At 48.9% G+C, this 26,120-nt stretch overlaps 2 long non-coding RNA genes across 2 annotated transcripts; both read right to left on the reverse strand.

The window, feature by feature from the left end:
- Positions 1–8,354: 8,354 nt before the first annotated feature.
- On the reverse strand, positions 8,355–12,788 carry LOC130274256 (uncharacterized). Its single transcript, XR_008844301.1, has 3 exons — positions 10,158–12,788; positions 9,397–9,663; positions 8,355–8,902 (listed from the first exon to the last, which is right to left on the reverse strand). It is a non-coding gene; the product is annotated as an uncharacterized LOC130274256 (long non-coding RNA).
- Positions 12,789–21,869: 9,081 nt separating this feature from the next.
- Positions 21,870–22,977, reverse strand: LOC130274257 (uncharacterized). The gene is made up of 3 exons (XR_008844302.1): positions 22,922–22,977; positions 22,508–22,564; positions 21,870–21,905 (listed from the first exon to the last, which is right to left on the reverse strand). It is a non-coding gene; the product is annotated as an uncharacterized LOC130274257 (long non-coding RNA).
- Between the last annotated feature and the right edge of the window lie 3,143 nt (positions 22,978–26,120).

The following is a 26,120-nucleotide window of genomic DNA, read 5'->3' on the forward strand; positions in this document are numbered from 1 at the left end:
CATCTTTTCTCTGTATATGTGAGCGTTTACAGGTTGGGGTTGTGGGGTGGGGGGGGGTTGGTCCTTGCCAGTGCCAGTCTTCTACAAGTCAGTTACCATCCCCTTCCACTACCAGACGGCCCAAAACTTACGAGTCAGCCGAGGGGACCTCCGCAACCACCGTGCTCGCACACCATCACTACCCTCCACCCAATTCAGTCAGCAGTCAGCCCGTGTGAAGCGGGGGGTCCCTAAGCCACCACCAGCCATCCAACCCGTAAGAGTCAGACCGGGGGGGTCCCACTGCCGCAACCAGACATCTACCCCGTACATAGAGCACGAGTCAGCCTGGAGGGGGGGGCTCATCGCCACCACCAGGAATCTGCCCCGTACGAGTCAGCCGAGGGGCCCTCCGCAACCACAAGGCTAGCGCGTCATACAAATAAGTCACTACCCCCGCTCATTTCAGTCAGCAGTCAGCCCGTGTGAAGCGGGGGGTCCCTAAGCCACCACCAGCCATCCGCCCCGTACGAGTCAGACCGGGGGGGTCCCACTGCCGCAACCAGACGTCTACCCCGTACATAACGCACGAGTCAGCCTGGAGGGGGGGGCTCTTCGCCACCACCAGGAATCTGCCCCATACGAGTCGGCCGAGGGGCCCTCCGCAACCACCAGGAGGCTTGCGTGCAATAAAAGTCAGTCACTAAACTCCGCCCAGTTAATTTAGTAGTCATCCCCTGTCAAGCAGTTCCTCTGCCACCGCCAGATGTCTTTTCTCTGTATATGTGAGCATTTACAGGTTGGGGGTGCGGGTGGGGCTTGGGGGGATGCTCCTTGCCACTGACAGTCTTCTACAAGTTAGTTGCCATCCCCTACCACTACCAGACGGCACACCCCGTACAAGTCAGCCGAGGGGACATCCGCAACCACCGAGCTCACACACCATACAAGTCAGTCATTACCCTCCACTCAATTCAGTCAGCAGTCAGCCCGTGTGAAGCGGTGGGTCCCTAAGCCACCACCAGCCATCCGCCCCATACGAGTCAGACCGGGGGGGTCCCACTGCCGCAACCAGACGTCTACCCCGTACATAGAGCACGAGTCAGCCTGGAGGGGGGGGCTCTTCTCCACCACCAGAAATCTGCCCCGTACGAGTCAGCCGAGGGGCCCTCCGCAACCACCAGGAGGCTTGCGTGCCATAAAAGTCAGTCACTAAATTACACCCAGTTAATTTAGCAGTCATGTCCTGTCAAACAGTTCCTCTGCCACCGCCAGACATCTTTTCTCTGTATATGTGAGCGTTTACAGGTTGGGGTTGTGGGGTGGGGGGGGGTTGGTCCTTGCCAGTGCCAGTCTTCTACAAGTCAGTTACCATCCCCTTCCACTACCAGACGGCCCAAAACTTACGAGTCAGCCGAGGGGACCTCCGCAACCACCGTGCTCGCACACCATCACTACCCTCCACCCAATTCAGTCAGCAGTCAGCCCGTGTGAAGCGGGGGGTCCCTAAGCCACCACCAGCCATCCAACCCGTAAGAGTCAGACCGGGGGGGTCCCACTGCCGCAACCAGACGTCTACCCCGTACATAGAGCACGAGTCAGCCTGGAGGGGGGGGCTCATCGCCACCACCAGGAATCTGCCCCGTACGAGTCAGCCGAGGGGCCCTCCGCAACCACAAGGCTAGCGCGTCATAGAAATAAGTCACTACCCCGGCTCATTTTAGTCAGCAGTCAGCCCGTGTGAAGCGGGGGGTCCCTAAGCCACCACCAGCCATCCGCCCCGTACGAGTCAGACCGGGGGGGTCCCACTGCCGCAACCAGACGTCTACCCCGTACATAACGCACGAGTCAGCCTGGAGGGGGGGGCTCTTCGCCACCACCAGGAATCTGCCCCATACGAGTCGGCCGAGGGGCCCTCCGCAACCACCAGGAGGCTTGCGTGCAATAAAAGTCAGTCACTAAACTCCGCCCAGTTAATTTAGTAGTCATCCCCTGTCAAGCAGTTCCTCTGCCACCGCCAGATGTCTTTTCTCTGTATATGTGAGCATTTACAGGTTGGGGGTGCGGGTGGGGCTTGGGGGGATGCTCCTTGCCACTGACAGTCTTCTACAAGTTAGTTGCCATCCCCTACCACTACCAGACGGCACACCCCGTACAAGTCAGCCGAGGGGACATCCGCAACCACCGAGCTCACACACCATACAAGTCAGTCATTACCCTCCACCCAATTCAGTCAGCAGTCAGCCCGTGTGAAGCGGTGGGTCCCTAAGCCACCACCAGCCATCCGCCCCATACGAGTCAGACCGGGGGGGTCCCACTGCCGCAACCAGACGTCTACCCCGTACATAGAGCATGAGTCAGCCTGGAGGGGGGGGGGCTCTTCTCCACCACCAGGAATCTGCCCCGTACGAGTCAGCCGAGGGGCTTTACGCAACCACCAGGAGGCTTGCGTGCCATAAAAGTAAGTCACTAAATTACACCCAGTTAATTTAGCAGTCATTTCCTGTCAAACAGTTCCTCTGCCACCGCCAGACATCTTTTCTCTGTATATGTGAGCGTTTACAGGTTGGGGTTGTGGGGTGGGGGGGGTTGGTTGGTCCTTGCCAGTGCCAGTCTTCTACAAGTCAGTTACCATCCCCTTCCACTACCAGACGGCCCAAAACTTACGAGTCAGCCGAGGGGACCTCCGCAACCACCGTGCTCGCACACCATCACTACCCTCCACCCAATACAGTCAGCAGTCAGCCCGTGTGAAGCGGGGGGTCCCTAAGCCACCACCAGCCATCCACCCCGTAAGAGTCAGACCGGGGGGGTCCCACTGCCGCAACCAGACGTCTACCCCGTACATAGAGCACGAGTCAGCCTGGAGGGGGGGGCTCATCGCCACCACCAGGAATCTGCCCCGTACGAGTCAGCCGAGGGGCCCTCCGCAACCACAAGGCTAGCGCGTCATACAAATAAGTCACTACCCCCGCTCATTTCAGTCAGCAGTCAGCCCGTGTGAAGCGGGGGGTCCCTAAGCCACCACCAGCCATCCGCCCCGTACGAGTCAGACCGGGGGGGTCCCACTGCCGCAACCAGACGTCTACCCCGTACATAACGCACGAGTCAGCCTGGAGGGGGGGGCTCTTCGCCACCACCAGGAATCTGCCCCATACGAGTCGGCCGAGGGGCCCTCCGCAACCACCAGGAGGCTTGCGTGCAATAAAAGTCAGTCACTAAACTCCGCCCAGTTAATTTAGTAGTCATCCCCTGTCAAGCAGTTCCTCTGCCACCGCCAGATGTCTTTTCTCTGTATATGTGAGCATTTACAGGTTGGGGGTGCGGGTGGGGCTTGGGGGATGCTCCTTGCCACTGACAGTCTTCTACAAGTTAGTTGCCATCCCCTACCACTACCAGACGGCACACCCCGTACAAGTCAGCCGAGGGGACATCCGCAACCACCGAGCTCACACACCATACAAGTCAGTCATTACCCTCCACCCAATTCAGTCAGCAGTCAGCCCGTGTGAAGCGGTGGGTCCCTAAGCCACCACCAGCCATCCGCCCCATACGAGTCAGACCGGGGGGGTCCCACTGCCGCAACCAGACGTCTACCCCGTACATAGAGCACGAGTCAGCCTGGAGGGGGGGGCTCTTCTCCACCACCAGAAATCTGCCCCGTACGAGTCAGCCGAGGGGCCCTCCGCAACCACCAGGAGGCTTGCGTGCCATAAAAGTCAGTCACTAAATTACACCCAGTTAATTTAGCAGTCATGTCCTGTCAAACAGTTCCTCTGCCACCGCCAGACATCTTTTCTCTGTATATGTGAGCGTTTACAGGTTGGGGTTGTGGGGTGGGGGGGGGTTGGTCCTTGCCAGTGCCAGTCTTCTACAAGTCAGTTACCATCCCCTTCCACTACCAGACGGCCCAAAACTTACGAGTCAGCCGAGGGGACCTCCGCAACCACCGTGCTCGCACACCATCACTACCCTCCACCCAATACAGTCAGCAGTCAGCCCGTGTGAAGCGGGGGGTCCCTAAGCCACCACCAGCCATCCAACCCGTAAGAGTCAGACCGGGGGGGTCCCACTGCCGCAACCAGACGTCTACCCCGTACATAGAGCACGAGTCAGCCTGGAGGGGGGGGCTCATCGCCACCACCAGGAATCTGCCCCGTACGAGTCAGCCGAGGGGCCCTCCGCAACCACAAGGCTAGCGCGTCATACAAATAAGTCACTACCCCCGCTCATTTCAGTCAGCAGTCAGCCCGTGTGAAGCGGGGGGTCCCTAAGCCACCACCAGCCATCCGCCCCGTACGAGTCAGACCGGGGGGGTCCCACTGCCGCAACCAGACGTCTACCCCGTACATAACGCGCGAGTCAGCCTGGAGGGGGGGCTCTTCGCCACCACCAGGAATCTGCCCCATACGAGTCGGCCGAGGGGCCCTCCGCAACCACCAGGAGGCTTGCGTGCAATAAAAGTCAGTCACTAAACTCCGCCCAGTTAATTTAGTAGTCATCCCCTGTCAAGCAGTTCCTCTGCCACCGCCAGATGTCTTTTCTCTGTATATGTGAGCATTTACAGGTTGGGGGTGCGGGTGGGGCTTGGGGGGATGCTCCTTGCCACTGACAGTCTTCTACAAGTTAGTTGCCATCCCCTACCACTACCAGACGGCACACCCCGTACAAGTCAGCCGAGGGGACATCCGCAACCACCGAGCTCACACACCATACAAGTCAGTCATTACCCTCCACCCAATTCAGTCAGCAGTCAGCCCGTGTGAAGCGGTGGGTCCCTAAGCCACCACCAGCCATCCGCCCCATACGAGTCAGACCGGGGGGGTCCCACTGCCGCAACCAGACGTCTACCCCGTACATAGAGCATGAGTCAGCCTGGAGGGGGGGGGGCTCTTCTCCACCACCAGGAATCTGCCCCGTACGAGTCAGCCGAGGGGCTTTACGCAACCACCAGGAGGCTTGCGTGCCATAAAAGTAAGTCACTAAATTACACCCAGTTAATTTAGCAGTCATGTCCTGTCAAACAGTTCCTCTGCCACCGCCAGACATCTTTTCTCTGTATATGTGAGCGTTTACAGGTTGGGGTTGTGGGGTGGGGGGGGGTTGGTCCTTGCCAGTGCCAGTCTTCTACAAGTCAGTTACCATCCCCTTCCACTACCAGACGGCCCAAAACTTACGAGTCAGCCGAGGGGACCTCCGCAACCACCGTGCTCGCACACCATCACTACCCTCCACCCAATTCAGTCAGCAGTCAGCCCGTGTGAAGCGGGGGGTCCCTAAGCCACCACCAGCCATCCAACCTGTAAGAGTCAGACCGGGGGGGTCCCACTGCCGCAACCAGACGTCTACCCCGTACATAGAGCACGAGTCAGCCTGGAGGGGGGGGCTCATCGCCACCACCAGGAATCTGCCCCGTACGAGTCAGCCGAGGGGCCCTCCGCAACCACAAGGCTAGCGCGTCATACAAATAAGTCACTACCCCCACTCATTTCAGTCAGCAGTCAGCCCGTGTGAAGCGGGGGGTCCCTAAGCCACCACCAGCCATCCGCCCCGTACGAGTCAGACCGGGGGGTCCCACTGCCGCAACCAGACGTCTACCCCGTACATAACGCACGAGTCAGCCTGGAGGGGGGGGCTCTTCGCCACCACCAGGAATCTGCCCCATACGAGTCGGCCGAGGGGCCCTCCGCAACCACCAGGAGGCTTGCGTGCAATAAAAGTCAGTCACTAAACTCCGCCCAGTTAATTTAGTAGTCATCCCCTGTCAAGCAGTTCCTCTGCCACCGCCAGATGTCTTTTCTCTGTATATGTGAGCATTTACAGGTTGGGGGTGCGGGTGGGGCTTGGGGGGATGCTCCTTGCCACTGACAGTCTTCTACAAGTTAGTTGCCATCCCCTACCACTACCAGACGGCACACCCCGTACAAGTCAGCCGAGGGGACATCCGCAACCACCGAGCTCACACACCATACAAGTCAGTCATTACCCTCCACCCAATTCAGTCAGCAGTCAGCCCGTGTGAAGCGGTGGGTCCCTAAGCCACCACCAGCCATTCGCCCCATACGAGTCAGACCGGGGGGGTCCCACTGCCGCAACCAGACGTCTACCCCGTACATAGAGCATGAGTCAGCCTGGAGGGGGGGGGGGCTCTTCTCCACCACCAGGAATCTGCCCCGTACGAGTCAGCCGAGGGGCCTTACGCAACCACCAGGAGGCTTGCGTGCCATAAAAGTCAGTCACTAACCTCCGTCCAGTTCATTTAGCAGTCATGTCCTGTCAAGCAGTTCCTCTGACACCGCCAAACATCTTTTCTCTGTATATGTGAGCATTTACAGGTTGGGGGTAGGGGTGGGGGGTGCTCCTTGCCACTGCCAGTCTTCTACAAGTCAGTTACCATCCCCTACCACTACCAGACGGCCCACCATGTACGAGTCAGCTGAGGGGACCTCCGCAGCCACCGACCTCGCACATCATACAAGGCAGTCACTACCCTCCATCCAATTCAGTCAGCAGTTAACCCGTGTGAAGCGGGGGGGGGGGGTCCCTAAGCCACCACCAGCCATCTGCCCCGTACGAGTCAGCCTGGAGGAGGGGCTCTTTGCCACCACCAGGAATCTGCCCCATACGAGTCAGCCGAGGGGCCCTCCGCAACCACCAGGCTTGTGCGTTATACAACTCAGTCACTAACCTTCACTCAGTTCATTCAGCAGTCAGTCTGTGTGAAGTAGGGGGAAGCTCAGCCACTACCAGCCATGTGCGCAGTACAAGTCAGCCCAGGGGGGGTCTCTGCCCAGTTCAGTAAGCAGTCATCCCCTGTCAAGCAGTCCTTCTGCCACCGCCAGACGTCTTTTCTCGGTATATGTGAGTGTTTACAGGTTGGGGTTCGGGGGTGCTTCTTGCCATTGCCAGTCTTCAACCCCCACCACCAGATGGCTTACCCCGTAATGCACCCAAATGCCTGAGGGGGATGGTCCCTCTGACATCCACAAGCCGTACACCCCATACCTACTCCTCCACCTTCAGGAATGTGCCCTGCACGAGTCAGTCGAGGGGTCCCTCTGCCACAGACGGTTTTACCATTAGACAGTTTTGACAAATGAAGCCCATCGTACTACTCCTCAAATGCATCATACAGTATAATGTACTTACAGACAGATACACACATACAATGATAGACATATGCGCCTGGAGTAATGGTCATGTCCCTGATCTGATGAGAATGTGGCCCTGATTTACTAAGAGTGGAGTGTTTATTGTGGAGTGATTTCAACATCACTCGTCTTTTTTTCAGGCTTATTTACTATTCTGTCGCACATTTCGGATTTTTTCTGTCGCAGTTTTTTGTGCCGCACTAGTCAATTGTGTCGCACAAACTCTGAGCAAAATAAATTAGTTGTGTAAGTCGAAATGGTTTAGACTTGTTTTTTTTTTTAAATGGTTTCATGAAACAAAAGTATTCATTTTGGAAGTACTCCGAGTTTTTTTGTTTTTTGTCGGGAACGCACCCATTTTTGCATAAAACACGCCCATTTCAGAGTGAAAAAAAAACACTCCGAGTGGTTTCTAAAGTGTCGGTTGCGTGGCGTAAAATTTGGTCGCAGAAATAGTCACACAGAGATTGCGACTAAAATTTAGGAGCAATAACCGAGAAAAATAGTAGTTGGACTTTAGTAAATCAGGGCCTGTGTCTGCGGATTAAAGAACCACTAATCTACCTTTTAATTTTACAAACTTGGCTTAAATGTAATCTTAGAAAGAAAGCATCACAGAGATTTGATGAAGAATACTAGTAGTATCCAGCACAAGTGCTTTCTCCTCCTGAGATGCTTTAAAGCATACAATCACAGGTCATGCGATCTTCAGCTCCAGGTAACCGTACCACTCAGTGTGACCTGCAGCTCCCCACACTGGAGTTGAAGATCGTGCCTGAAACTGTTTTCCGTGAGATTGTTGGCACATGAGGCGTGCAAAATGTGGCACAGAGACGTGTATGGCAATTTTTTTTGTGAAAATGGGCACATTGACATTAGTAAAACTGTCCTATAGGGGAAGATTTATCATTTGCATGAACATTTTTTATGTCTGATTTAAGAAATTGCGCACACAATATAATAAATAAAATATGCTGTAACGGGGAAAAAACAATGCAACACGTTGTGTTGAACTTCCCACATCAATTGGAGGGTGGAGCAGATTTGCACAAACATATTTTTACACAAATGATAAATGCAACAAATCTATTTGCGCAATCTAAGCCAAGCCGCCTCCAAATGCAAAAAATACTAAATTGATGAAGCGAGCACAAACTGAAAAAAAGAAGTGCAAAAACAATCATAAATAGAAGTCTAACAAACTGAAAACAAGCCGGATTGTGTAAAAAACTATAATTAACTCCCCCATTGTGTTCTGTGATTATAGAGAAGGTTCAGATTTTTATCCACCAGATCCTGAAATATATCTAGAACAGTGGTCTTCTAACTGTGGACCTCCAACTGTGGAAAAACTATAACATCCAGCATGCCCAGACAGCCAACGGATAGGCACTGTAGTTTTGCAACAGCTGGAGATCCACAGTTTGGAGACCACTGCTCTCTAGCATGGACATATATGAGCTCTGTACAGTAGGTGGTGGTTGTGTAGTCGTCATCTTCCATACCTGGTGGACCCTTCTTCCTTCATGGAGAATCTAGATGTCTGGTCAGGTTCTCTCAGCTCAGCTTTTCTGTGAAGAATGAGGAGCTCCAGTGGTGTTTGATCTTCTTACAAAGAACCATTGTGATGTCACATCAGTGATGTCATGTGGCCATGTGATGTCCTGCAGCCAATCACAGGCCTCGGTGGTCTGGTGCTTTCAATGAGTGGCTGCAGTAGTCACATGGTATATGTGCACACCTTCACAACACCCCAACATACCTTGCTTGCCCTAGAGACATTCAGGGGAACGTCCAATCACATTGCAGCTTTCATTTTGCAAACGCAATCGAAGAAATTACAGCTGCTCTGTGATTGGTGGATTAACAAAATATGCAGAAAAAATTCCACTTCATTAAAGAGGCCCTGTCACCATAAAGTATATTACAGTAGGGAGAAGGTAAATATAACCAAACATGGACTAAATCACCACTGTAAATTCAATCATTGGGTTTTGAGATTGGTTACCATGGAAACGGCTCATGAGAGCGACCATCATAAAAATGCCAGCACAACCTTCTGAAATATCTAGAACAGTGGTCTTCAAACTGTGGACCTCCAACTGTGGCAAAACTTCAACATCCAGCATGCCCAGACAGCCAACAAACGGGCACTGTAGTTTTGCAACAGCTGGAGGTCCACAGTTTGGAGACCACTGCTCTCTAGCATGGACATATATGAGCTCTGTACAGTAGGTGGTGGTTGTGTAGTCGTCATCTTCCATACCTGGTGGACCCTTCTTCCTTCATGGAGAATCTAGATGTCCGGTCAGGTTCTCTCAGCTCAGCTTTTCTGTGAAGAATGAGGAGCTCCAGTGGTGTTTGATCTTCTTACAAAGAACCATTGTGATGTCACATCAGTGATGTCATGTGGCCATGTGATGTCCTGCAGCCAACCACAGGACTCGGTGGTCTGGTGCTTTCAATGAGTGGCTGCAGTAGTCACATGGTATATGTGCACACCTTCACAACACCCCAACATACCTTGCTTGCCCTAGAGACATTCAGGGGAACGTCCAATCACATTGCAGCTTTCATTTTGCAAACGCAATCGAAGAAATTACAGCTGCTCTGTGATTGGTGGATTAACAAAATATGCAGAAAAAATTCCACTTCATTAAAGAGGCCCTGTCACCATAAAGTATATTACAGTAGGGAGAAGGTAAATATAACAAAACATGGACTAAATCACCACTGTAAATTCAATCATTGGGTTTTGAGATTGGTTACCATGGAAACGGCTCATGAGAGCGACCATCATAAAAATGCCAGCACAACCTTCTGAAATATCTAGAACAGTGGTCTTCAAACTGTGGACCTCCAACTGTGGCAAAACTTCAACATCCAGCATGCCCAGACAGCCAACAAACGGGCACTGTAGTTTTGCAACAGCTGGAGGTCCACAGTTTGGAGACCACTGCTCTCTAGCATGGACATATATGAGCTCTGTACAGTAGGTGGTGGTTGTGTAGTCGTCATCTTCCATACCTGGTGGACCCTTCTTCCTTCATGGAGAATCTAGATGTCCGGTCAGGTTCTCTCAGCTCAGCTTTTCTGTGAAGAATGAGGAGCTCCAGTGGTGTTTGATCTTCTTACAAAGAACAATTGTGATGTCACATCAGTGATGTCATGTGGCCATGTGATGTCCTGCAGCCAACCACAGGCCTCGGTGGTCTGGTGCTTTCAATGAGTGGCTGCAGTAGTCACATGGTATATGTGCACACCTTCACAACACCCCAACATACCTTGCTTGCCCTAGAGACATTGAGGGCAACATCCAATCACATTGCAGCTTTCATTTTGCAAAAGCAATAGAAGAAATTAAAGCTGCTCTGTGATTGGTGGATTAACAAAATATGCAGAAAAAATTCCACTTCATTAAAGAGGCCCTGTCACCATAAAGTATATTACAGTAGGGAGAAGGTAAATATAACCAAACATGGACTAAATCACCACTGTAAAATCAATCATCACGTTTTGAGATTGGCTACCATGGAAACGGCTCATGAGAGCGACCATCATAAAAATGGCAGCACAACCTTCTGTGGTCCCCACACCTCTAGATTCCAGTCTTGCGTGCACTATAGTCACAGGGTAAATTTGGGGGTCTGTATAGTTTCTCCAGTGTATCTAAGCCTTTCTTTGGTGATGTTGTCTATTGAGCAGGTGTAGCTATGGCTAGAATATCTAATGCTGTCTATTAGGCCAGTGTAGCTAAGCACATCATGTTTGATACAGTTCCTTTATGCACACGCATCTAAACTGATAACTGGTACTGAGCCCTGAGGTCATGTATCTGATCCCATGATTATTCCAATAATGCTACTTATAAGTTTTATCAAAGTCTATCATGTTTGATACTATGTGAGTGAGCCAGTGTATCTAAGCCCATGATATTTTGGACTATGTATCTTAGTCTGTTATGCCTGATACTGTCTGTTAAGCAGGCATATCTCAGCATATCATGAGCGATACAGTTCTCATATTTGATACAGGTCGTCTGTGTTGATTCCTCTAGTCTCATGACAATTAATAGTTTGCTGCTTTAATCCTATAATAATTCAGGCTTAGATATAACAGATAAATAGCAGTATCTAAATTATCCTAGGGTTAGATACACAGGCACAGCAGCACATTATCCCAGAGGGTAGGCATATACACACTGGTTTAGCAGCACACTGTAAATTATCATGAGATTAGGTGCAATGCCACATCAGCATTGTATCAAACATGACAGGTTTAGATACACCAGCTCAGCAGACAGTTCAGTACAAATAAGCCTCAGTTTGCTGTCTAGGGAGGGTGTTTTTTGGGTATGTATCCTTACCCCTCTTCTGTATTCTAGCTGCCCAGGAGAGAATAACAGGCGCCCACAGGACCTCCGCTCCACTCCACTGATGTGTTTTTGGTCTTCCTGCTCCCACCACCAGGGCTATATTTATAATGGGTGCTGCCCTAGGCACCGATTCTGAAAACACCTTATTTTAGCAGTAGAGGTCCATTTTGTCATGGGTTAATCTGTTTAGCACAAATTGAAGCGAGGCAAATTTGTAAAACACACTGCAATTGTAACAAGATACCATATGAAGTCCAACACGAAGGATGTCCAGCACCAGGTAGTCGGATAAAATCTTCTTGCTTCATTGAATATATTATCAGGACAATACAGGTGCAAAAGATGGTAGTAATTCTCATAGAGTCACCATATGACCGTACACTTATTTAGGATAGATTAAAACTTTATAGTTATATCTATACCTAAATAGCCTGTGAGAGTCAGCCCTGGGAGTCCCTCTGCCACCACCAGAAGTCTACCCCAGACGATTGAATCTAAAAAGGGGAGCACTCTACTACCGCCAGGAATATGTCCTATACCAGTCATCTGAGGAGCCCTCCGCCACCACCGGGTGTGCACGTCTTACAAGTCAGTCACTAGTCTTCGCCCAAATCATTCAGCAGTCAGCTAGTGTGCAGCAAGGGGTCCACCAGCCATCCATTCCATATGAGTCAGCCCAATAGGGGCAGCTCTCCACCATCAGGAATCTGCCCTGTACAAGTCAGCCAAAGGGCCCATGTTTGTGTGCCATACAAGTCAGGCACCACCTTCTGCTCCAAACCAGTCAGCCTGTGTGCAGAGGGGGGTCCACAAGCTATCCGCCTGGTACGAGTCAGCCCAGGGGGTGTCTTTCCACCATCACCAGCTATCTGCCCAGTACGAGTCAGCCCAGGGGGTGCCCTTCCGCCATCACCAGCTATCTGCCCAGTATGAGTCAGCCCAGGGGGTGCCCTTCCGCCATCACCAGCTATCCGCCCAGTACAAGTCAGCCCAGAGGGGGTTCCCCTACCATCACCAGACGTCTACCCCATACATACCGTACAACTGTAATATCTGGCACCCAGAGGGTTTGTCACTTCAATGCAATTTAATGTATATAATTAAAGTGCTACTACTTAGATGTGGAGACCATAAATCATCACTGTAAAAAAGTCTTTCTGAAAAAATATGCAGTTCTATTAAAACTAACCTACCAATAAACAAGAGATATAGTACACTCAATTGATGGCCCCCAATAAAACACAAGGGGGTATTTATGCAGCCCATTACTCAGGTTTTCCTGGGTAAATTTGTCACAAAATTTTGGTGCAGTGCAATTTTTGCGACTTTTTGTGTGACTTTTCATTTATGTGCTTGTTGTTTTTTTTTGCTGTGGTAGACATGTTTTGAGTTGAGTTATGCAGTGAGCAGGAATTTACGAAAATGTAACATTTAGAAAAAGTCACATACTTTGGCACAAAGCACCCAAAAGGGCACATATAACCACCTATAAAAAAAAAACAGCATATAAACTATGGACAGCATTATTGTAAAGCCACATAATTGTCGAATGGGTTAACTCCTTGGGGACGGAGCCCATTATAACCCTAAGGACGGGAGCATTTTTTGCAATTCTGACCACTGTCACTTTAAGCATTAATAACTCTGGGATGCTTTTAATTTTCATTCTGATTCCGAGATTTTTTTTCGTGACATATTCTACTTTATGTTAGTGGTAAATTTTTGTCGATACTTGCATCATTTCTTGGTGAAAAATTTCAAAATTTTATGAAAAAATAGAAAATGTTGCATTTTTCTAACTTTGAAGCTCTCTGCTTGTAAGGAAAACAGACATTCCAAATAAATTATATACTGATTCACAAATACAATATGTCTACTTTATGTTTCCATCATAAAGTTGACATGTTTTTACTTTTGGAAAACATCAGAGGGCTTAAAAGTTCAGAAGCAATTTTCCAAATTTTCAAAATCAGAATTTTTCAGGGACCAGTTCAGTTCTGAAGTGGATTTGAAGGGCCTTCATATTAGAAATACTCCATAAATTACCCCATTATAAAAACTGCACCCCTCAAAGACATTCAGAAAGTTTGTTAACCCTTTAGGTGTTTCACAGGAATAGCAGCAAAGTGAAGGAGAAAATTCAAAATCTTCATTTTTTACACTCGCATGTTATTGTAGACCCATTTTTTTACATTTTAAGAAAAAGCCCCCCAAAATTTGTAACCCAATTTCTCTCGAGTAAGGAAATACCTCATATGTGTATGTCAAGTGTTCGGCGAGCGCAGTAGAGGGCTCAGAAGGGAAAGAGCGACAATGGGATTTTGAAGAGTGAATTTTGCTGAAATGGTTTTTGGGGGCATGTCGCATTTAGGAAGCCCCTATGGTGCCAGAACAGCAAAAAAAAAAAAACATGGCATACTATTTTGGAAACTACACCCCTCAAGGCACGTAACAAGGGGTCCGCTGAGCCTTTATACCCCACAGGTGATTGACGACTTTTCGTTAAATTCGGATGTGTAGATGAAAAAAAAAAATTTTCACTAAAGTGCAGTTTTTTCCCCCAAATTTATTATTTCTACAAAGGGTAATGGGAGAAAAATCCCCCCAAAATTTGTAATGCAATTTCTCCCGAGTACGGAGATACCCCATATGTGGCCCAAAACTGTTGCCTTGAAATACGACAGGGCTCTGAAATGAGAGAGCACCATGCGCATTTGAGGCCTAAATTAGGAATTTGCAATAGGGGTGGACCCGGTTACAAGGATGGAGCTTGTCTCCACCAAAACCCTACAGCAGTGTTTCCCAAACAGGATGTCTCCAGCTGTTGCAAGACTCGCAGCCTGCCAGGACAGTCTATGGCTGTCCGGCAGCACTGGGAGTTGTGGTTTTGCAACAGCTGGAGGCGCCGTTTAGGAAACACTGCTGTATGAGACGTTTTTCATTTTTATTGGGTGGGGGAGGGGGCGACGTGTATGTGTAGTGTTTTACTTTTTATTATTTGTTAGTGTAGTGTTTTCAGGGTACATTCACACAGGCAGGGGTTCACAGTAAGTTTCCCACTGTAAACCTGCCCGTGTGAATGTACCGTGTACATTCATATGGGGGGGGGGGGGCGCCCCAAACCTTCAGCTGTGGCAAAATGACAACTCCCAGAATGCACAGACCGTACATGCTGGGAGTTGTAGTTTTACAACAGCTGTAGGCACACTGGTGGGGAACCACTGAGTTAGAAAACAGATTCTAGCTCAGTGATTCCAACCCATGTGCCTCCAGCTGTGCATGCCTAGACAGTCTGGGCATGCTAGGAGTTGTAGTTATGCAACAACTGGGGAAGAACTGTTTGGAGACCGCTAAGTAGTGGCCTCAAAACTGTAGCCCTCCAGATGTTGCAAAACTACAACTCCAAGCATGCCTAGACTGTCCAGGCATGCTGGGAGTTATATTTCTGCAACATCTGAAGGGCCAGATATTGCAGGACTACATGCCCAGCATCCCTGACTGTCTGGCCATGCTGGGAATTGTAGTTTTGCAACATCTGGAGGGCTATAATTTGGAGACCACCATATAGTGGTCTCCAAACTGTGCCACTTCAGATGTTGCAAAACTTCAACTCCCAGCATGCCCAGACAGTCAGTGCATGCTGAAAGTTGTAGTTTTTCCACATCTGGAGGACCACAGATAAAGACCACTACACAGTGGTCTCCAAACGGTGATCCTCCAGATGTTGCAAAACTACAACTCCCAGCATGCCCAGACAGCCTTTGGCTGTCTGGGCATGCTGGGAGATGTAGTTTTGCAGCTTTTAGAAGGCCACAGTGAAGATCACTTATCGCGATCTTCACTGCAGCCTTCTCCGCCGCACTTTCCGGCCGCCGCTCCTCCTGCTGCCGCTGCTCTGGGATGCCGTCTCTGCCGCCTCCAAAGGTCCGGGTAAGCCGGACCATGCTCCCTCCTCGCCGCCCGTGTTCGATCGGTGGGCAGAGCGGGGGGGGGGGGAAATGAACTCTAACCCCCCCGCCCCCCTCCTGCCATTGGTCGTCAGCCTGACCGACCAATTGCAGGGGATAAGAGGGGGTGGCAAAACTGCCACCTCGCTCCTATCCTTTAGGCTGGTCGGAGCTGTCTGACAGCTCCGATCATGCTTGTTTTCCGGGAGATCGGGTCACCAGTGACCCGATTTGCCCGGATCGCGGCACATCGCAGGTCTGAATTGACCTGCGATTTGCTGCGATCGCCGACATGGGGGGTCTCAGGACCCCCCTAGGCATTGCCACGGGATGCCTGCTGATAGATATCAGCAGTCATCCCGATCCGATCACCGCCCGGCGAGCTGCGGTGATCGGAAATACAGAGGGCGTATGCATACGCCCTTCGTCCCCAAGGAGTTAAAAAGTCACAAAAAAAACACCATACAATGTGGAGCACTGATGTAAGAAATGTGATCAGCACCATATTTATCACATGCCCTGCACCATGTAATAAATTTGGTGCAGGTTCACAGTTTCCACCACATGAATTGATGCATACCTCCCGACTGTCCAGGATACGGCGGGGCATTCCCGCTTTTGGGCTGATGTCCCGCCGTCCCAGAACGGCCCCCACATGTCCCACATTCAGGGCCGCCTGATTGATATTTTCCTTAAGAGGCCAGGCCGCCCGTCAGGACTGAGAATGGTCCCGTCGCTGTCAGCATCATTCAGCCTGCAGGCGTTTTCATAGCGCAGGGGCTGACTGGGAAAATAGCAGAGAGATATGCCCCTCCCCCTCTCACTCCCCTGTGTGTTGTGTTTCCAGCAGGCCGGGCTTTGTTTCCTGCTCCATCACAGGCCCAGACACCCACCCATGCCTCCAGAAAAAGAAAGACTTACCCTGCCCACCTTGATGCTGCCCTTTATAGTAAGTAACTTTGGGAAGAGGGGGGTGAGGGGGGGATTGTCAGGTTTGAGAGACAGTGGGAGGTGAATTGGAACTATCTCAGTGTTTCCCAGCAGAGTGCCTCTAACTGTAGTAAAATTGCAACTCCCAGCATGTCTTTGGCTTTGTGGGCATACTGGGAGTTGTAGTTTTCCAACAGCTGCAGGCACCCTGGTTGGGGAACACTGATCTGTCTGTCTATCTGTCTGTCTGTCTGTCTAATATCTGTCTATATATCTATGTATCTCATATCTATCTATATATCTATCTAGTAGGGGTCGACCGATTATCGGTTTGGCCAATATTATCGGCCGATAATCACGATTTTGGGCATTATCGGTATCGGCAATTACTTTGCCGATAATGCCCCGGGAACAGGTAATTATAAAACCGGGGATGGGGGAGGCAATGGGGCAATACAACCCCAAAGCTGCAATACAACCCCAAAGCATGATTGATCCACCCCCATGCTTAACAGTTGGACAGAGGTTCTTTTCATTAAATTCTGTTCCCCTTCTTCTCCAAACGTACCTTTGCTCATCCCCTGCCAAAAAGTTACATTTTAACCTCATCGGTCCACAGAACTTGTTTCCATAATGCATCAGGCTTGTCTATATGTTTATTTGCAAAGTTCAAACGCTGATTTTTGTGGTGAGGACGTAGAAGAGGTTTTCTTCTGATGACTCTTCCATGAAGACCATATTTGTACAAGTATCTCTTTATAGTGGAATAGTGTACCACAACTCCAGTGTCTGCCAGATCTTTCTGGAGGGATTGTGCAGTCAAACGTGGGTTTTGAATAGTTTTTCTCACAATCCTGCTAGCTGTTCTGTCTGATATTTTTCTTGGTCTTCCAGATCTTGCTTTAACTTCCACTGTTCCTCATGACTGCCATTTCTTAATTACATTCCGAACAGAGGATATTGACATCTGAAAATGTTTTGCTACCTTCTTATAGCCTTCTCCAGCTTTGTGAGCATCAACTATTTTCAGTTTCAGATTTCTAGACAACTGCTCAGAAGAATCCATGGTGCTTATTGTTGGGGCAAGGTCAGATGAGTATGGGCATTTAAAACCTTTGAGATTGACATCACCTGGTGATGTCTTCCCAGATGATGATTGAGAGCAATCCATGACACTGGCAGGTCTCAGCTTTGCAAAGGGGGCAGTGCATGCTATAAATTCTGCAGGGCGCCCAAACTTTTGCAGATGCCATTTTTTGTTTCATGTTATTTTGAAAGTGTAAATGATGGAAATAAAATCTAACATTTGTTGACATATTATAAGAATGTCTAATCTGTAATTTGATGCCTTTTGGAGATTTTTCCTTGGCTTCTTTATGCACATTAATACAAATTTTTACCTGGGGTAAAATTTTGATCCCCACTGTATACCCATACAAAACACCAATATTACTCAATAGTGTCCTGATTAGGTCTCAGTACCACATGTGTACAGTTAAAAACAAAATTAGTTCATCATGTATCACTCACTCACCAGGCATAGATAATAATCATCAGCGTGTGACATAGCGGTGTGTACCAAATACCGAAAGCGCACAGAGCTCCTGAACTGCTTCATATAGGAAGAGACTAGAAGGAGAACGCTGCATGTGTCATTGTAACCATGGCAGCGTGATCTTTCACCTCTGCGCATGCGCACAGAAGATACAGACCCCAAATCGCCATATTTGAGTAGGGAAACTCCCATAAAGTAAAATAGTAAATTAAATGAACATAATGAATGTTACGCCTAGCGCTCCGGGTCCCCGCTCCTCCCCGGAGCGCGTACGGCGTCTCTCTCTCCGCAGCGCCCCGGTCGGTCCCGCTGACCGGGAGCGCTGCCCTGTCCTGGCCGTTGGGGATGCGATTCGCACAGCGGGACGCGCCCGCTCGCGAATCGCATCCCAGGTCACTTACCCGTTCCCGTCTCCTGCTGTCATGTGCTGGCGCGCGCGGCTCCGCTCTCTAGGGCGCGCGCGCGCCAGCTCCCTGAGATTTAAAGGGCCAGTGCACCAATGATTGGTGCCTGGCCCAATTAGCTTAATTGGCTCCCACCTGTTCCCTGGCTATATCTAGTCTCCTCCCTTGCACTCCCTTGCCGGATCTTGTTGCCCTTGTGCCTAGTGAAAGCGTTTTGTGTGTTTATAGCCAGTGTACCAGATCTCCTGCTATCTCCCCTGACTACGAATCTTGCCGCCTGCCCCCGACCTTCTGCTACGTCCGACTTTGCTTCTGCCTACTCCCTTGTACCTCGCCTATCTTCAGCATCTTCAGCAGCCAGAGAGGTGAGCCGTTGCTAGTGGATACGACCTGGTCACTACCGCCGCAGCAAGACCATCCCGCTTTGCGGCGGGCTCTGGTGAAAACCTGTAGTGGCTTAGAACCGGTCCACTAGCGCGGTCCTCGCCATCCCTCTCTGGCACAGAGGATCCACTACCTGCCAGCCGGCATCGTGACAGTAGATCCGGCCATGGATCCCGCTGAGGTTCCCCTGCCTGTTGCCTCTGATATCACCACGGTGGTCGCCCAGCAAGCCCGACAGATCGCCCATCTAACCCACCAGCTGTCGGAAGTGTCCACCATTGTGCACCAACATTCGCAACTTCTTCAGCAATCATCTCCTCCGCCAGCTCCTGCACCTCCTCCGCAGCGAGTGGCCACTCCTAGCCTCCGCCTGTCCTTGCCGGACAAATTTAATGGGGACTCTAAGTTTTGCCGTGGCTTTCTTTCGCAATGTTCATTGCACTTGGAGATGATGTCGGACCAGTTTCCCACTGAAAGGTCTAAGGTGGCTTTCGTAGTCAGCCTTCTGTCTGGAAAAGCCCTGTCATGGGCCACACCGCTCTGGGACCGCAATGACCCCGTCACCGCCTCTGTACACTCCTTCTTCTCGGAAATTCGAAGTGTCTTTGAGGAACCTGCCCGAGCCTCTTCTGCTGAGACTGCCCTGCTGAACCTCGTCCAGGGTAATTCTTCCGTTGGCGAGTACGCCATACAATTCCGTACCCTTGCTTCTGAACTTTCCTGGAATAATGAGGCTCTCTGCGCGACCTTTAAAAAAGGCCTATCCAGCAACATTAAAGATGTTCTGGCCGCACGAGAGACTCCTGCTAACCTGCATGAACTCATTCATCTAGCCACTCGCATTGACATGCGTTTTTCTGAGAGGCATCAAGAGCTCCGCCAGGAAAAAGACTTAGATCTCTGGACACCTCTCCCACAGTCTCCACTGCAATCTGCGCCTAGGCCTCCCGCCGAGGAGGCCATGCAAGTGGATCGGTCTCGCCTGACCCTGGAAGAGAGGAATCGCCGTAAGGAAGAGAATCTTTGTCTGTACTGTGCCAGTACTGAACATTTTTTGGTGGAGTGCCCAATCCGTCCTCCACGTCTGGGAAACGCACGCTCGCACCCAGCTCTCGTGGGTGTGGCGTCTCTTGATGCTAAGTCGACTTCTCCACGTCTCACGGTGCCTGTTCGGATTTCTACGTCAGCCAGCTCTCCCCTCTCAGCCGTGGCCTGCCTGGACTCTGGAGCTTCTGGGAATTTTATTCGGGAGTCCTTAGTGAATAAATTCCGCATTCCGGTGACCCGTCTTGTCAAGCCACTCCACATTTCCGCGGTCAACGGAGCCAGATTGGACTGCACCGTGCGTTATCGCACGGAGCCCCTCCTAATGTGCATCGGACCTCATCACGAGGAAATTGTATTTTTTGTCCTTCCTAATTGCACTTCTGAAGTTCTCCTTGGACTACCCTGGCTTCAACACCATTCCCCAACCCTGGATTGGTCCACTGGGGAGATCAAGAGTTGGGGTCCCTCTTGTTCCAAGGACTGCCTTCAACCGGTCCCCAGTACTCCCTGCCGTGACCCTGTGGTTCCTCCTGTATCCGGTCCCCCTAAGGTCATTAAGGACTCTGCCTGCCACAAGAAATACCTCTCCCCCCCCTCCCAGTCCCATCAGGCAAACCTCTGTGTCCCCTCTTGGCCCTCGTCCTGGTGTCACACTGCCCCGTGCCAAGTCTCGCCCTCTACCCTCCCTCCCCATCCCTACTCCTGCTGTTCCGCCTGCTGTTGAGGAATCCCTCCATCCTTTCCCGGTGTCCTCATCCCAGGGGAGACAGTTACCAGACAAAGGGAAGGGGAGACCTAAGGGGGGGGGGTACTGTTACGCCTAGCGCTCCGGGTCCCCGCTCCTCCCCGGAGCGCGTACGGCGTCTCTCTCTCCGCAGCGCCCCGGTCGGTCCCGCTGACCGGGAGCGCTGCCCTGTCCTGGCCGTTGGGGATGCGATTCGCACAGCGGGACGCGCCCGCTCGCGAATCGCATCCCAGGTCACTTACCCGTTCCCGTCTCCTGCTGTCATGTGCTGGCGCGCGCGGCTCCGCTCTCTAGGGCGCGCGCGCGCCAGCTCCCTGAGATTTAAAGGGCCAGTGCACCAATGATTGGTGCCTGGCCCAATTAGCTTAATTGGCTCCCACCTGTTCCCTGGCTATATCTAGTCTCCTCCCTTGCACTCCCTTGCCGGATCTTGTTGCCCTTGTGCCTAGTGAAAGCGTTTTGTGTGTTTATAGCCAGTGTACCAGATCTCCTGCTATCTCCCCTGACTACGAATCTTGCCGCCTGCCCCCGACCTTCTGCTACGTCCGACTTTGCTTCTGCCTACTCCCTTGTACCTCGCCTATCTTCAGCATCTTCAGCAGCCAGAGAGGTGAGCCGTTGCTAGTGGATACGACCTGGTCACTACCGCCGCAGCAAGACCATCCCGCTTTGCGGCGGGCTCTGGTGAAAACCTGTAGTGGCTTAGAACCGGTCCACTAGCGCGGTCCTCGCCATCCCTCTCTGGCACAGAGGATCCACTACCTGCCAGCCGGCATCGTGACAATGAATACACTTGTTCTCCATTTCAGCAGGAGAGATCAGACCTGTATTAAACGCCCACACATATTAAGTGAGTCGATGAGTTACCAGGAAAGAACCCAGGCTCAATGAAGCGTCCGAATTCATTCCTATCAAGCCCGAAGCCTAGAAAGTACCACCAAATCGGCAGCACTCCCCAGGTCTCTACTCACAACTACCTCTCACACGGATATAATGTGCACTCATGGCCATTAGGGCATAGTGCACACTATATCCGCTACGTCAACCCACAGTACCAGTATAGAGTCTTATCAATAATGAAAGTAATAACATGAAAATAATATGAAAAAATGAAAATAGTGAAGAAATGAAAAAAAAAGAAAAAATTATAATGAAAAAAATAAATAAATAAATAAATAAAATTAAGAAAATAAAAAATGAAAAATATAAATAAATAAAATAGAAACCAAAACTAAAATTAAGAAGTTCTCCCTCATTCACTGTCCCTTCATGTACGCACAGAGATTTGATGTTTTTATAATAATAATCATTTATTTAAAATTGTATACAATTATATACTCCAAATAAAGTATCATCCTGTGAGTGAGTGTCCGTGTCCCATTCTGTAACTGCAAAAAAAGAGAGAGATAAAAAAAAAATTAAAGATAATATCATTCTATAAATGGTATAATAATCAATTGTACTGACTAGACTGACACCTCAGTATTTCACACCAGGGCTATTAGAGTCATTTCACCTTCCCTCAACACGCAACGGTGTTTTCAGCTTAACATTTAAACCCCAAGGTTTCAACGTATTCAGGTTGAAAATCCATTTTAACTCACATTTCTTTAGAATGCCCTGCCTGACACCTCCACGTTTTAATTAGGGTACATGATCTATTATCATGAATTTCAGATCTCTCTCATTATGGCCCTTTTCCGCAAAATGTTTAGAAACAGGAAGGTCCAACTTCTTTTTCCGTATACCTATGTTGGTTCAATCTAGTTTTTAAGTCCCATGTGGTCTCCCCCACATAAAGAAGGCCACATGGGCACCACAATATGTAAATGACAAAGGATTAATTGCAGATCAGATAATGTCTAATAAGGTCAGATAATGGCTGATGTGTAATGGTATTAATTACTACCATTACACATCAGATTGCAGTTTATACACGACCTACAAGGAAAACTGCCCTTTCTAGATGTAATTAAATACCTGTTAATACCTGCTTTTCAAGGAAATGTCTACTTTCACAAGTCTGTCTTTCAAGTTGACTGGTCTCCTGTAAGACATCAGTGGGGGAGAGGAAAATTCAGGGATGTTACCATACCCCCCTAAAATATGCCAATACTTGTGTAATGCCCTACCAATGTCCGGGGAGAGATCATTATAAGTGGTCACAAAAGCTACACGTGTCTCTTCTGTTTTATGTACCCTATGTCCACTCATTGTGTCCTGTGACTTTATTCTCTCCTTTGTCTCTCTACCAAGGTCCGTGGATAGCCCCTGAGTCCAAAATCTTAGCCATCCGGTTCAGTGCTCTTTCTCGTTTGTCAGTATTGCAGTCTGTTTCCTTTATGTATAGGTCAGTCCTCAACCGTCCATTACTGACAGTCGCCATTACGTCCAGAAAGCTCACCGACTGTGTTGAGTAGGTCAGGGTAAATCTGGGTCTCTGTTGTTCAGATATTCCTGGAATTATAAAAAATCTGTTATTTCACCAGTCCAAATGAGGAAGATCTATTACCACCACCCTAATATCTTAATATTATTGATTCATCGACAGGAACAGAGAACACAGCATGCACGGACCAAGGAGAGAGGTGTTTCGCTGGGCATGGCTGCCGTAGTCGTACTAGGTAGTAAGACTAAGGCGGCCATGCCCGCCGAAACACGTCACTCCTTGGTTCATGCTTGCTTTGTTCTGGGTTCCTGTCGATGAATCAATAAAGCAGCGTTTTTATCCTGTGACTGCGGTGCTGGAATTTCCCTTTGTTCCTGTCTTCTCTACGCGTGTAGTCCTCACACCTCCGTGCATCCCTCACCTGGTGATGAGCTGGACATCACTCTTTGTATTTCTATCCTCTGAAACACTCCCCAAAATGCGAGATACTTAAGTGTCAGTATATGAAAAAACACTCATTGTGGTAGCATTTGTAGACATACCAGTTGCCTTATCGTCTATGTCCATAATTACAGTCCAATCTACAGAAGGCGGGGTGCACGCTTGTAGACCTCAGCAATAGCCGTAGAAGGAAAACAGCACCACCATAGTACAATCTTGATCAATAAGCTGGTGCACGCAGAGATAGGGCCTGGGTCAGGGGTCCTTACATCTATCTCATATCTCTCTATCTATCTCATATCTATCTATCTCATATCTATCTATCTGCCTATCTATCTATCTCATATCTATCTATCTCATATCTGTCTATCTATCTATCTCCTATCTATCTCATATCTATCTATCTCATGTCTATCTATTTATTTAGATAAACACAAGGAGAAGCAGAACAACCCCAAATGTATAGTGTAGTGGGTGCCAGCAGAAAAGCGCAGTCCTGGTCAGGGTCTGCTCTACTTAGCCAATAGAAAAAAGAGGTTCTGCAGCACGAGTCCAGAGTAGAACATCAAGTGTAGCTACACTTGATGTTCTATTCTGGAGTGCTGCGGGAACCTCTTTTTTGCTATCTATCTATCTATCTATCTATCTAGCAACAGGAGAATACAGCAGCACACTGCTAGCACAAAGATATAGATAAAACATGAATATATAGATACAAAATGAAAAGCTATGGTGCAAGAAATGGAAATATAAAATTATGAAGTTATGAAATAGTGAGGTACTTGGCTTGCAATTTGGCGGCCAAATAGCTTGGACCGTCCCACCACGGTAAGGTGACTCATTGGGACGGACCCTACACTATGAATATGCCTCTGTGTGAACAGTTCAGCAGGCATTGCAGGATCTGAAACATCCAAGACACCTTATATACACCTGGTAGAGGTGGGTGGGGTGCAAGAGCCAACATGGAGGTAGCCACTCCCCCGTATGTGTCATACAACCAAAGGATAAGTTAGCCAGCACTATTGATTCCAAACTATTATATGGACCTGGCTTACAGGTGCAAGCTGCTGGGCTAAATATACAGCAACAGGAGAATAGTGTTGAGCGGCATAGGCCATATTCGAATTCGCAATATTTCGCGAATATATGGACGAATATTTGTCATACATTCGCTAAATTCGCATATTCTTAATATTCGAGTAAAATTTTTGCATATGCGTAATTTCGCATACGCAAAAATTATCATATGCAAAAAAACGGAAATTAGCATATGCATATTTTCACAAATGCTTACATTGGTACGCCAGTCTCACACAGTAGTATTATAGCCTTCCTTACACCACACAAGCTGGAAGCAGAGAGGGATGATCACTGTGATGTTTACTGTGAGAAAAAAAAACGAATATTCGTAATTACGAATATATAGTGCTATATTCGCGAATATTCGTGAGCAACACTACAGGAGAATACAGCAGCACACTGCTAGCACAAAGATATAGATAAAACATGAGTATATAGCTACAACATGAAAAGCTATACAGCTATGGTGCAAGAAATGGAAATATAAAATTATGAAGTTATGAAATAGTGAGGTACTTAGCTTGCAATTTGGTGGCCAAATAGCTTGGACCATCCCACTACGGTAAGGTGACCTCATTGGGATGGTCCCTACACTATGAATATGCCTCTGTGGGAACAGTTCAGCAGGCATTGCAGGATCTGAAACATCCAAGACACTATCTATCTATCTATTATCTATCTATCTATCTATCTATCTATATATCTCATATATCTCTATCTATCTTTCTCTCTCTATCTCATATATATCTATCTATCTCATATCTATCTATCTATCTCATATATATCTCATATATACCAGTATCTATCTATCTATCCCACTGCTGCCGGCATCTTTTTTCATTTACTTTTAGCCTATTTAGAAGTCAAGACAGCCCCTTACCGAGACCCTGGGTGATGACTTGGGCTGCGCAACCTCCTGACCTGCTTGCGCACATCCCTGCTGCATGCCCCACGTAACGTCAGGGTAGTGTAGGAGGCTCCTCCCCTAGTGGCTGCCGCCTACCTGAGGTCCCGCTTGAGGTCTCTGCCTCTGGATTCTCCCCAAAGGTACCACCAGTCATGAACTGATTTGCCATTCAGGTACACAGAAAAGCTAGGTGACTATTTCTCATCTAGCTTTTCCATGCCACTGAATGTCATATCTACTTATAATAGCTCAGTTATTATAGATAGATTAACCTATAACTTTTAGTAAAATCGGTCTATAATAGCTGAGCTATGATAAGCAGATATGACATTCAGGAGCATGAAAACGCAAGGTGAGAAATTGTCGCCTAGCTTATGGCATATCTGCTTATCATAGCTCAGCTATTATAGACAGATTTTACTAAAAGTTATAGGTAAATCTACAGTATCTATAATAGCTGAGCTATGATAAGCAGATATGCCATTCAGGAGCATGAAAACGCAAGGTGAGAAATTGTCACCTAGCTTTTCTTGGCTCCTGAATGGCATATCTGCTTATCTTAGCTCAGCTATAATAGACAGATTTAACTATAACTTTTAGTCAAATCTGTCTATAATAGCTGAGCTATGATAAGCAGATATACCATTCACGAGCCCAGAAAAGCTAGGTGACAATTGCTCACCGAGTGTTTTCATGCTACTGAATGGCATATCTGCTTATCACAGCTCAGCTATTATAGACAGATTTGACTAAATGTTCTAGGTAAATCTATCTATAATAACT

This window comes from Hyla sarda, chromosome 5 (genome assembly GCF_029499605.1).
Source record: "Hyla sarda isolate aHylSar1 chromosome 5, aHylSar1.hap1, whole genome shotgun sequence".
NCBI lineage: Eukaryota > Metazoa > Chordata > Amphibia > Anura > Hylidae > Hyla > Hyla sarda.